The 12,341-nt window shown below is 39.0% G+C and overlaps 1 non-coding gene across 1 annotated transcript; it reads right to left on the bottom strand.

Annotated features, from left to right (window-relative positions):
* Positions 1-9,206: 9,206 nt before the first annotated feature.
* On the bottom strand, positions 9,207-9,315 carry LOC111823052. Its single transcript, XR_002826039.1, has one exon. It is a non-coding gene; the product is annotated as a U6 spliceosomal RNA (small nuclear RNA).
* Positions 9,316-12,341: the final 3,026 nt, after the last annotated feature.

Here is a 12,341-nt window from a genome sequence, read left to right on the forward strand (position 1 = left end):
GTTCCACTGGTCTATATGTTTGTTCTGGTGCCAGTACCAGGCAGTTTTGAGAACAGTAGCTCTGTAGTATAGGTTGATATCTGGTATTGTGATCCCTCCTAAATTGTTCTTTCTCAAGATTGCTGCAGCTATTCAGGGTCTTTTTTTTATTCCAGATGAATTTTGGGAGAGTTTGATGTAGGTCTTTGAAGTATGCCATTGGTATTTTAATGGGGATTGCATTGAATTCATAGATTGCTTTGGGTAGTATGGAGATTTTAATGATGTTGATTCTACCAATCCATGAACATGGTATATTCTTCCATTTGATCATGTCTTCCTCTATCTCTTTTTTCAATGTCCTGTAGTTTTCTGAGTACAAGTCTTTTACGTCCTTAGTTAAGTTTATTCTTAGGTATCTTAATTTTTTTGGTGCAATGGTAAATGGGATTGGTTTTTGTTTTTGCTTCTCTTTCTGTGAGTTCATTATTAGTGTATAAAAAGTGCGTAGATTTCTGGATGTTGATTTTGTGTCCTGCTACTTTGCCAAATTCACTTATTAGGCCCAGTATTATTTTGTTGGAGTCTTTGGGTTTTTCTATGTATAGTATCATGTCATCTGCAAACAAGTACAGTTTTACTTCTTTTTTTCCAATTTGAATGCCTTTTATTTATTTATTTTTTTTCTGATAGCTATGGCTTGCTCTTCCAGTTCTATATCAAACTGGAGTGGTGAAAGTGGGCATCCCTGCCTTGTTCCCATTCTTAGGGGAAATCAGTTTAGTTTTTGCTCATTGAGTATGATGTTAGCTGTAGGTCTGTCGTATGAGGCTTTTATTATATTGTGGTATGGTCCCTCTATTCCCACTTAGCTGAGAGTTTTTATCAAGAAAGGACGCAGACTTGTCGAACCAGTTTCGCTCAGTGGATAGAGAGTTGGCCTGCAGACTCAAGGGTTCCAGGTTCGATTCTGGTCAAGGGCATGTACCTTGGTTGTGGGTGCATCCCCAGTAGGGGGCATGCAGGAGGCAGCTGATCGAACTTTCTCTCTCATCGATGTTTCTGACTCTCTATCCCTCTTCCTTCTTCTCTGTAAAAAATCAATAAAATATATGTTTTTAAAAAAAAGAAAGGATGCAGACATCAGGGGGTGAGGGTGAGGGCATGTGGGGAGCTGATATAGGATTAACCCTTGGACTGACCTGTTGGCAAAGTCACAAATAAGTCTGAGCTTAGAGGGAACAGTCCTCTTAGCATAATTAGGCTTGACCTTATGATGCTCCCCAGATCTTATCTGGGAAGCTAATGGGCTGAGGGAAGTGCAGGAAGTGGCCAAAACAAGTGAAACTCACAAGAACTGTGTAACTATGGTAACCACTACCTTGTTTACCTCTGACTATAAAATAAAGGCTCAGCTTGCCTCCTGGATCTTTTCTCTGTGGCCTCAGCCAGGCACAGGAAGATCCACGGAGACTAAAGAGAGCTAGAGAGTTCTGAACGCTGTCTACGTGTAAATCATTCTTCGCCAACTCTGTCCACACCTTTGGGAACCCCTGGACTGCTGGGCCTGGACCCCGGCACCCCAATATTTCCAAATTATCTCTTTTCTCTTCTCTTTCATTTGTGTGTGGCTCCTCTTTCAGATCCTGAACCCTGAACCATGCAGGAAGTGGAGGGAAACATTTACAACAAGGGCAAGACTGGGGGGATGAGGGGGCAATTGGGGGGATAAAGACACATTTGTAATACCTTAATCAATAAAAAATTTTAAAAAAAGAAAGGGTTTTGGATTTTGTCAAATGCATTTTCTGCATCGATTAATATGATTATGTGATTTTTTTGTCTCTCAGTTTGTTTACGTGATGTATCACATTTATTGAATTGCAGATATTGTACCATCCTTGGATCCCCAGAATGAATCCCACTTGGTCATGGTGTATGATCTTTCTAATGTAATGCTGAATTCGATTTGCTAGAATTTTGTTGAGGATTTTAGCATCTATGTGCATCAAGGATATTGGCCTGTGGTTCTCTTTTTTTGTGGTGTTTTTATCTGGTTTTGAAATTAGGGTAACACTAGCTTCATAGAAAGAGCTTGGAAGTGTGCCTTTCTCTTGAATTTTTTGAAATAGTTTGTGGAGGATAGATTTTAGTTCTTCTTTGAATGCTTGGTAGAACTCCCCTGTAAAACTGTCTGGACCAGGGCTTTTGTTTGCTGGAAGATTTTTGATCACTGCTTCAATTTTTTCAGTAGTTATTGGCTGTTCAGTTTTTTTTATTCTTCTTAATTGAGTTTTGGGAGCTTGTATTTTTCTAAGAATATGTCCATTTCATCTAGGTTGTCCATTTTCTTGAAATAGAGTTGTTCATAGTAGCTACGCTAATAAAAGAGAAAGATGCAAATTGACCATACTTTTGTGATGCCCACCAGCCAATCAAGAGTGATTATGCAAATTAACCCAACAAAGATGGCGGGTTAATTGCATACACAGGTGCCGTGTGGCCGGGGGTGGGGCAGGACACTTGCGTCGTCTCCATGTCGAGGACACAGGCATTCTGCACTGCCTCAGCCACTCCGGGCCTCTGGGCAGCGTGGGATGGTGGAAAGGTGGCACTGGACCAGAATGAAGGCAGAAAGGTGGCTCTGGGCCAGAGCGAATGTGGAAAGATGGCTCCAGCCAGAGCGAAGTTGGTGCCGGCAGCCAGGGGAAGAAAAGCCAATTCTTGCAAGAATCTTCCTGCATAGGGCCTCTAGTTTTTAATAATCCTTTGTATTTCTATGGGATCGGTTGTTAATTTGCCTCTTTCATTTCTGATTTTGTTTATTTGGGTCCTTTCTCTTTGCTTCTTGGTGAGCCTAAGAGGTTCATCAATCTTGTTTATCCTTTCAAAGAATCAGCTCTTGGTTTTGTTAATCTTTTGTATTGTTGTTTTGGTCTCTATGTCATTTACCTCTGCTCTGATCTTCATTATTTTGTTTCTTCTGCTTACGCTGGGCTTTTTTTGGTGGTCTCTTTCTAAGTTGGAGTTGTAGGATTAGATAATTTTTTACCAACTTTTCTTGTTTTTTTTGAGATAGGCCTGCAGAGCTATGAACTTCCCTCTCAAGACTACTTTTGCCATGTCCCATAGATTTTTGGATTGTTGTGTTTTCAATGTCATTTGTTGCCATGATGCTTTTTATTTCTTCTTTGATCTATTTGGTAACCCAATCGTTGTTTAAAAGCAAGCTATTTAGCCTCCAGGTGTTTAGTTTTTTTATTGCTTTTATGGTAGATGATTTCTAGTTTTATGCCATTGTGATCTGAGAAGATGCTTGATGATTTCTATCTTCTTGAATTGAAGAGATTTTGCTTGTGCCCCAATATGTGGTCTATCTTTGAAAATGACCCACGTGCACTTGAGAAGAATGCATATTCTTTAGCTTTGGGGTGGATTATTCTGAAGATGTCAATTAATTCCATCTGATCTAGTGAGTCATTTAGGATTGCTGTTTCTTTGCTGATTTTTTGTTTAGAGGATTTGTCCACTGGTGTCAGTGGGCTATAAAAGTTTTATACTATGACTGTATTTCTGTCAATCTCTTCCTTGATATCTTCCAGAATTTTTTTTATGTATTTGGGTGCTCCTGTATTGGGTACATATATGTTTACCAGAGTTATATCTTCTTGTTGAATTGCTCCCTTTAGTATTATGAAGTGGCATTCCTTATCTCTTGTGATGGCCTTCACTTTGAGGTCTAATTTTTTGAATGTAAGTATTGCTACCCCAGCTTGTTTTCATTTCCATTCACCTGAAAAACTTTTTTCCATCCCTTCACCATTAGTCTGTGTGAGTCCTTTGCTCTAAGGTGGGTTTCCTATAGACAGCAGATATATGGTCATGTTTTCTTATCCACTCAGCTACCCTATGTCTGTTGATTGGGGCATTTAATCCATTTACATTTAAAGTTATTATTGATAGGAACTTGTTTGTCACCATTTTTACTCTTTATGCCTGTGTTCCTTCTTCCCTTCCTATTTGTTCTTTTTACAGCAGACCCTTTAGCATTTATTGTACTGCTGGTTTGGTGGTAATAAACTCCCTTAGTTTTTTTGTTTTGTTTTGTTTGTTTGTTTGTTTGTTTTTTGTAGTGAAGCTCCTGATTTCACCTTCAATTTTGATTGATAGCCTTGCTGGGTACAGTATAATTTAATGTGTCTTGGTGTTGGCCTTTTTGGGTTCATCTTGTTTGGGACTCTGTGAGCTTCTTGGACTTGTGTGAGTTTTTTCTTCCCAATATGAGGGAAGTTTTCTATCATTATTTCTTCAAACAGGTTTTCTATTCCTTGCTCAGTTTCCTCTCCTTCTGGTACTGCTATTATGTGGATGTTGTTTCATTTTGTGTTGTCCCAAAGTTCCCTTAGGCTCTCCTCCTTTTTTTAAGTTTTTTTTTCCTAGATGCTGTTCTGCTTGGGTATTTTTTCTTACCTTGTCATCTAGCTCACTGATGCAGTCCTCCGCTTCTTCTAGTCTACTGTTGATGCTTTTCATTGAGTTCTTTATTGCAGCGATGTCATATTTCATTTCATCTTGGATCTTCATTTCTTCTTGGTTCTTACATATATTGTTGAATTTGTCTTACATCCTTTTCAGTGATGTTATGACCATTGCTCTGAATTCTTCCTCTGTCATATTGCTTGCCTCCATTTCATTTACTTCCTTTTCAGGTGATTCCTTCTTTTCTGTAGTATGTGGGCTATTTCTTTGTCTCCACATGATCTCTCCTCCAAGAGTGTCTGGTTATGTAGCTCTCTCTCTCCTACATTGCATTCCTTTAGGCAATGCCAGCTGTGTTTAATTCTACAGTTCCAGGTAGGTGTTCTTTGGTTCAGCTGTTCCTTCTGCTTTGTGAGAAGGCATAGGGTGCATCCATGAATTTGCGCATTTTTCTCCCTTGAGAAGACCTTCTTGGTGCCCATGGTCGGGAAGGTTGGAGTTCCTGCATTCATGGATTAGCAGATGAGGTAACTGGTTCCTGAGTGTTGTGGTTGTAAGGTCCTGGGAGGCATCTGAGATCCCCCTGGTTGAAGGCAAAGCTGGGGTTCCAATCACAATCAGTCTCCAATCACAGCCATCTCCTTCTAGATGGCATGGCCTCTGTGGCAGTTCCAGCCACTCCGGGAGAGATTTCAGCCTCAGTAGAGGTTGCCCTGTCATGGGGGGCTGGTCTGCCAGTCCCCAACAGTCCCTTGGAGTATAGCTGTCCCTCATTCACAAATACTGACACTCCTTGCACGTCCATGAACTCTCCTTTCATTCTCTCACTCTCACACTATCTAGCAGCCTGCAGTCCCATCAGCTGCCATCTTCCACCCTCCTCCACTTTTCTTATGATGTTTTTGTTGTACAGAAATATTTTATCTTACATTTAATCTTCAAGGCTACTTGGGATATTGTCAAGCAAGGTGGCTTTCCTCATTTTACAGATATGGACTCTAATTCTTAGAGAGTTAAAAAAAACTCTGCTCAATATCATATAGCTAGTATGTGACAATTGCAAGACTCAGAGTTAAGTCTATTGGCCACTGTATTAGTTTCCTATTGCTGCTGCAACAAATTAGCAAAAACATGGTTGCTTACAATTATACATATTTATTATCTTATAATTCTAATAGGTTATAAATCTAAAATGGGTTTCACTGGGATAAAATCAAAGTGTCAACAGGGCTGCATTTCTTCTGGAGGCTGTATAAGACAATCCATTTACTTGTTTTGGTCAACTTCTACAGATCTGAATTCTATGGCTCGTGGCTCCCTTCCTTCATCTTCAAAAACCAGCAGCAGCCATTGAGTCCTTCTCATACTTCATCACTTTGACCATCTCTGCTTTCAAACTCCTCCAATTGAAAGGATTATTATGATAACATTGGGCCCACTGGATGATTCAGAATAATATCATTTTAGAATCAGCTGATTAGCAACTTTAATTTTATCTGTAATCTTAATTTCTTTTTGTCATGTAATGTAACATCTTAACAGGTTCTGGGAAATAAAACATGAACATCTTTGGGGGAAGCATTATTCTGCCTACCTTACCCCACCTCCCAATCCACTGTCTTTCCACTATGACAGAATAACAAGTAGCCAAAGCAATAGATCAACTAGTTTAGAAAATAAGGCTGATAAGAGACCTATCTTCTACAGCTTGGGTTATACCCTGAGCTCTAATTATATTCTCATTTACTGGAAGAGTTGTTGTATTGTAAAAATGCCTATGTTTTATGCATGTTAATAGAGATCCAGGGTTTGAAACTGCAACCAGCATGGCTAGGGTTAAAGATCTGGAGAAGAGCCAATGCACAAATGAAAACACTAAGCATGAAATATGAATTTAGAAATCACAGGGGAGCCAGGTGGATAACTTTCCTCTAGCAGAGAAACTCCCCTAAAACTCGGTCCTGTCTGCTTTTATTTACTTGAATTCACATTTGCCCTTTAGGAATGCAAAGAGGCATATCAAAGGTAAAGTTTGGTAAACAGTAAAAGGATTATCAGGATAGGAGATTGCCTTGAGCCATTTGGCCAACAGCAGGGCAATATTATGCTGATTTTCTACCCTGCTGAATACAAAGTCCATTAGCCTTCTAGTGGAACTTTTGCATAATTATCCTAACTACTGTTGGTCTTTGCCTCCAGCAATGTAACATCTTAACAGGTTCTGGGAAATAAAACATGAACATTTTGGGGAGAAGCATTATTCTGCCTACCTCAACCCACCTCCCAATACACTGTCTTTCCACTGTAACAGAATAACAAGTAGCCAAAGCAATAGATCAACTAGTTTAGAAAATAAGGCTGATAACAGACATATCTACTACAGCTTGGGTTATACCCTGAACTAAATTATATTTTCATTTACTGGAAGAGTCATTGTATTGTAAAAATGCCTATGTTTTCTGAATGTTAATAGCGATCCAGGGTTTGAAACTTCACACAATCCATTTCCCAAATGGTGAACTTGCCATAAAGTCATTCATGCAAACACAGAGTAGTTGTATAAAGACATCTGTACATGTTTTCTGGATGCTAATGGGATCTAATCCAAAAGCCTGAGTCACAGAAATATAGGATATGAGAGTTTGAAAGGACATCAAAGACCTGCTAATACAAAGCTCTCATTTTACAAGTGAGATGACTGAGGCCAAAGAAGTAAAATAGCCCATTCCAGGTCACATATGGGAAGAATTGTAGTGTAGTCCTCACTACTGGGTCTAATTTCACCAAAGTAAGCTGTCATTTCTGGAGTAAGGGAAGGTGTTTTTTTTGAATCCCTCAAATCATATCATGTAGATGTCCACTTCTTCCAGTCAGTGATTAAGCTAGCAACCACTGTGGCATTTTCTACCACAGTTCCTTGAGAATGAAAAAAAGTATTGGTATGAGAACAAAAATATTTGTATATCTATATCTATTGATAGATATAGAGATAGATGATAGATACATAGATAGATGATAGATGATAGATAGATGATAGATGATAGAAAGATGATAGATGATAGATAGATGATAGATAGATAGATAGATAGATAGATAGATAGATAGATAGATAAATAGATAGATAGATCAATCTTGGGAACAAGCCTAGGAGGAGTAAACACTCTGTACAAGAGAGTTGCTTCATTTCCTGTTAAAAATGGGTGAGATAGCATTGACTAAAATTTTTGCTCAGAAGTCCTGAATTCAGTAGCAAAAGGAATCACTGAACAAAAGATAGGAGAAGGTGGGTGTTTAGTTGTTTAATATAAAACAGTGTCACCCAAAGTTGCCTTGGGAGATTGTGAGTTCTCAGTTATTGGAGGCATCCAAGCAGAGTTTGTGTAGTCATTAGTAAAGAAAGCTGTATTTGGAGTTTTCACTTTTATTTTGCCAAGAACTTTTTCTTCTAATGAAAGTATACATGGTTGCTTAACCCAGAATATAAAGCAGGTAAATGCAACTCTTTAGAGCCCTGTGAGGCAACTTAATCTGGAAGCAAACACGTTCCATGCCTTCTGAAGATTTGAGGGTCAGATGCTTAGAGGAAAAGGGCTGTGCCAGTTATAATGGGTAAACTAGAATAGCAAAGAGCTGGCAGTTACATCTACACAGGCCTTTTGGAACAGGCTTGTTGGTTAAACTGTGAAATTATCAGGTATAACTAAGTCAATCTTAAAACTGAAAAAGTCTCCCCAAAGTCATCTTCCTAAATATGAAAATTATTAATGCAGCTGTTTTCTAGTAGAATTTTTCTGATCATGAAACCCAGCTCAAAGGTTGTTTTATTCTTTCTTTTGTTTATCATGCATTCATTCATTCATCTAATAAGTATTTATTGAGCACCAAGTCTATACTAAGTGCTATGCTAGGTTCTGAGGCTACAATGGGAAACAAGAAAGAGGTGATCCTTGACCTCAGAGCTTCCATTATAATCTATGAAGACAGGCAGTTTGACAAGAAGCTTCAATAAACTGTTATTAAATATGCATGGGAACACCTGGAAGGAGCACATAACTCAGAAACACACAAAGTCAAAGAAGATTTCTTGGACGAAGGAAATTCTAAGCTGATACCCAATGATGAATGGAAGGAAAAATAGGGACAAAAGTGTTTGAGCTAGACAAACAACATATAAGGGCTGGAGGTAAGAAAAATCACATAGTACCCTGGAAAACTAACATACTGAACTATGGTATGGGTGGAGCACAGAGTATGAGGTGAAGAAGGTCAAGCTATGAGCTGGAAATATTAGGAGGGGGCAGGTCACAAAGGGCCATATAGGCCTTGTTAAACAGTTTGATCTTTATGCTAGTGACAATGAGACATCACTAATTTTTAATGTAACATTTATATGCTTTTGTATCATACATAGAAATACAAAGAAAGAAACAAAAGGGAATTCATGTATGCACTTCCCAGATAACCTTAAAATACTTGTGAGTTTTGAAAATTCAAACACTTCAAAATGAAAAATGAAAGTCACCTTCCTCCCACTAGGTTACTCTCTCTAAAGGAAACCACTGTTAAAAATATTTTTGTGATTTTTTTTGCAGAAGAAAAAAATTATTCTCTCATATACGTGTATACATTGAAGCATATGTGCGTGTGTGTGTGTAGCAAATACAAAATACTCATTATTCTGTACTTTGTCTTTAACATGATGATAAACCTGAGATATTTCTATATGTGCATTCACACACACAAACACAAAACACAAGGAACATTTCACCAGTTTGAATGTCATCCTTACACAGGGGCCTTGCTAATCTCTGTATTACTCCAATTTCAGTCAACAAAACTCCACAGCTAGGGGATTTTAAGTAAGGGGGAGATATAATCACCTCTGTGTTTTGGAAAAAATAGCTTTGGCTGTTATTTGAAGAGCAGATTTTGGGGTCAATAAAGGCAAAAGAACAGTGAGGAGGTTATTACAGTGATCCAGTTAAGAGACCAAGGCTATGTCAGTGAAGATGGAGAAATGTGGATGGATTAAAAAGATTTATAGAATGTAAATATCACATAATTTGGGAGTGAGAGAGGAGGCAGGGATCTTGAAGGACATTAAAGTTTGTGGCTCTCATTTCTCTTAAATGTTGTATCACTTTCTCTCACTTACCATGCCTTTTCATACTAGAGAAAAACTTTATTTCTGCATTGTGATATCATTCTTTTTTGCTGCCAGCTCCTTAGTAGTAAATGTGAAGGTAGGTAGGTGTGAAGAAAGTAGAGGAAATAAGGTAAAACAGACGAGCATTTACTGATCACTTACCATGTAACAGGTGCTGCACAAGACCTTTTACAAACACTCTTCTATTTTATTTTCACAGCCTGATTTTACAGATGAAAAACTGAGTCTTGGAGAACTCAAATGACTTTCCCAAGATTCAAACCAGAACTGTATGTGCCCAGAGCCCACAATCAGGAAGCTACATGAGAGTATAGAGGAGAGATGGCAGGAGGAGCTGATGCCATTCATAGAGTTGTTCAAGGAATGCCACCAGAAAACAAGACATGTTAACTGAGCATGAAAGGGAAAGGAGGTTTCACACAGGAAGGCAGGATGGGTCTGGAGCCAAAGGAATGGGGAAGTAGGTATTGGGAAGATACTCAGGGGGACTCACATGAATAATGTACCAGGAGACTGAAATAAATAACTATACTTTTGACCTGGGGCCAAAAACTGGATACTTGAAGACCAGGAATGGCGAGAACTCAAGGGCCAGTCTGAAGAAACTAGTGAGTCCCTTAGGCTTGAGCAGTGGTCTTCAAAGTGTGACCCTCAGACCCGCACCATCAGTATCACCTGGGAACTTGTTATAAAAGTGAATTACAAGGCCTCACCCCAGATTTACTGAAGCAGAAACTTGATGCCTTAACAAACCCTCCAAGGGATTCTGGTGCATGCACAAGTATGAAACCTACTGCCTTGGAGGACTGAAGAAAGCAGCAAGTAGAATTAAGAACCAGAGTTCAAGCCCAGGACAATCACACATCATAGAAGTGTATATCAATCTTTTCAAAGCCTTCTGAAGTCTGCTGGTCAAAGGTGGTGGGGAATGAGAAGGGAGGGCAGTAGCTTCAGAGGTGTGGTTGATAGGCGACAATCTCTTGTCCCCTGCACCCCTGAACCATTTCCCAGAGGCCTTCTTTTTAAGAATGGCTAAAGCAAGCTCATCAGAGGGTCTTGAGGTAAAGCAAGTAAACTAGCTATGCTAGGGCCCTGCTGCAGATTTTTATTTTCACCAGGTACCTGACACTGTCACTAAATTTCACTGTGAGAAAGATGAGAAGGAAAGGAACATTAATAGAAGGTGCCCCAGGTATTGTGCACTGTGTTAAGTGTTCATGGAAGTGGCAGCTTATTTAATTCTCACAATATTACACTCATGAAACTAATATTGCTGTGATTTTAAAGATGAGAAACCAGAGGTTCAGAAAGCTTAGGTGAATTGCCCAAGGTCACACAGTTGAGAAGGAGCCAGCCAGGATCCAAACCTGGTCTTTCTGAGTCCAAACCCCACACTTCTCATACTAGATAGTGTTTCCCCCTAATATGAAGATCCCCGTGGTCTTCTCATCTTTGTAGCCATTCCAAAGCCATGTCCTTGTGATTGTCTATACACAGTTAACTTTAAAATATTGAGTAAATGAATAAGTAAAGAGATGGGTTAGTGACAGAATTGATCTTGACTTTTAAGCCCATTCTGTTCCTGTGTTTCTCAAATGAATGTGTTTTCAGTGCTGTTGAAGTTTCTTAGTGGTGCACCAGGGTTAACCACATTGTTTTGGTGGGTAGGCGTATAGTTGAACAGGTCCCTGGATCCCCTAAACCCTGCCCATTTCCTTTCTCTCTCTTAGCCTTATCAGAAGAGCTCCACTTTCATTTTCCAAACATAGTGTGTGTGTGCACTGTAAGATTTTATTTGGGAAAGTGGTTTTGCTGCCAAAATTTTGAGAGAGAGAGAGAGAGAGAGAGAGAGAGAGAGAGGGAGAGAGAGAGAAGAGAGAAATCTAAAACATTTTCTCCATTTTATGAGGAGAGAATGAAGTCCCATAAAGGCAAACTTACCTGTCCAGGATTACTCTGTTAGCTTTTTTTTAAAAAAATGTTTTTTATTGAACTTTAGAGAAGGGGGGGAAGGAGAGGGAGAGAGAGAGAGAAACATCCATGAGAGAACCATCCATTGAGTGCCTCCTTCACACCCCCTACTGGGGATTGAGGGGGATTGGGCCCACAATTCAGGCATGTGCCCTTACCAGTAATCGAACCAGTGACCTCTTGGTGCCTGGAACAATGCTCAACCACCTGAACCACACCAGCAAGGGCAGTCTGTTTTCTTTAGTAGCATAATTATAACTTAAAGCCAGGATTCTACAAACATTCTTCTGTTTCATCATGAATTACTACAATGTATTTTCTAACAATGAGGAAAGAAAAATTTGTATTTATTTTTTCTATTGAAAAATTTTAAAAAATGATAACTCATTTTAGGGCACTTACTATGTGCCATTCACCGTGATAAGTAGTTCATATGAATACTTTTATTTCATTCCTCATAACAGCCCTATGAAATAGGTACTATTGTTATCCCCATTTCACAGAGGCAAAACTGAGGTTTAGAAGGATTGAATGAATTCTCCAAGGTCACAGAAACAGAAAATGACAGAGTTGGTATTTCAATCTATGATGTCTGGTTGTAGTTTTCATGCTCTTAATAATGTTTCATATTGTAAATGTCAATATTGCAAAACAGTCTACAATGGTGGTTTTCAAACTACCGCTTATGGGTTAAATCTGATCTGCTGCTTGTTTTTGTAAATTAACTCTTATTGGTGCAGAGATA

This window comes from Myotis lucifugus, unplaced genomic scaffold (assembly GCF_000147115.1).
Source record: "Myotis lucifugus unplaced genomic scaffold, Myoluc2.0 scaffold_4, whole genome shotgun sequence".
In the NCBI taxonomy this organism is placed as follows: domain Eukaryota; kingdom Metazoa; phylum Chordata; class Mammalia; order Chiroptera; family Vespertilionidae; genus Myotis; species Myotis lucifugus.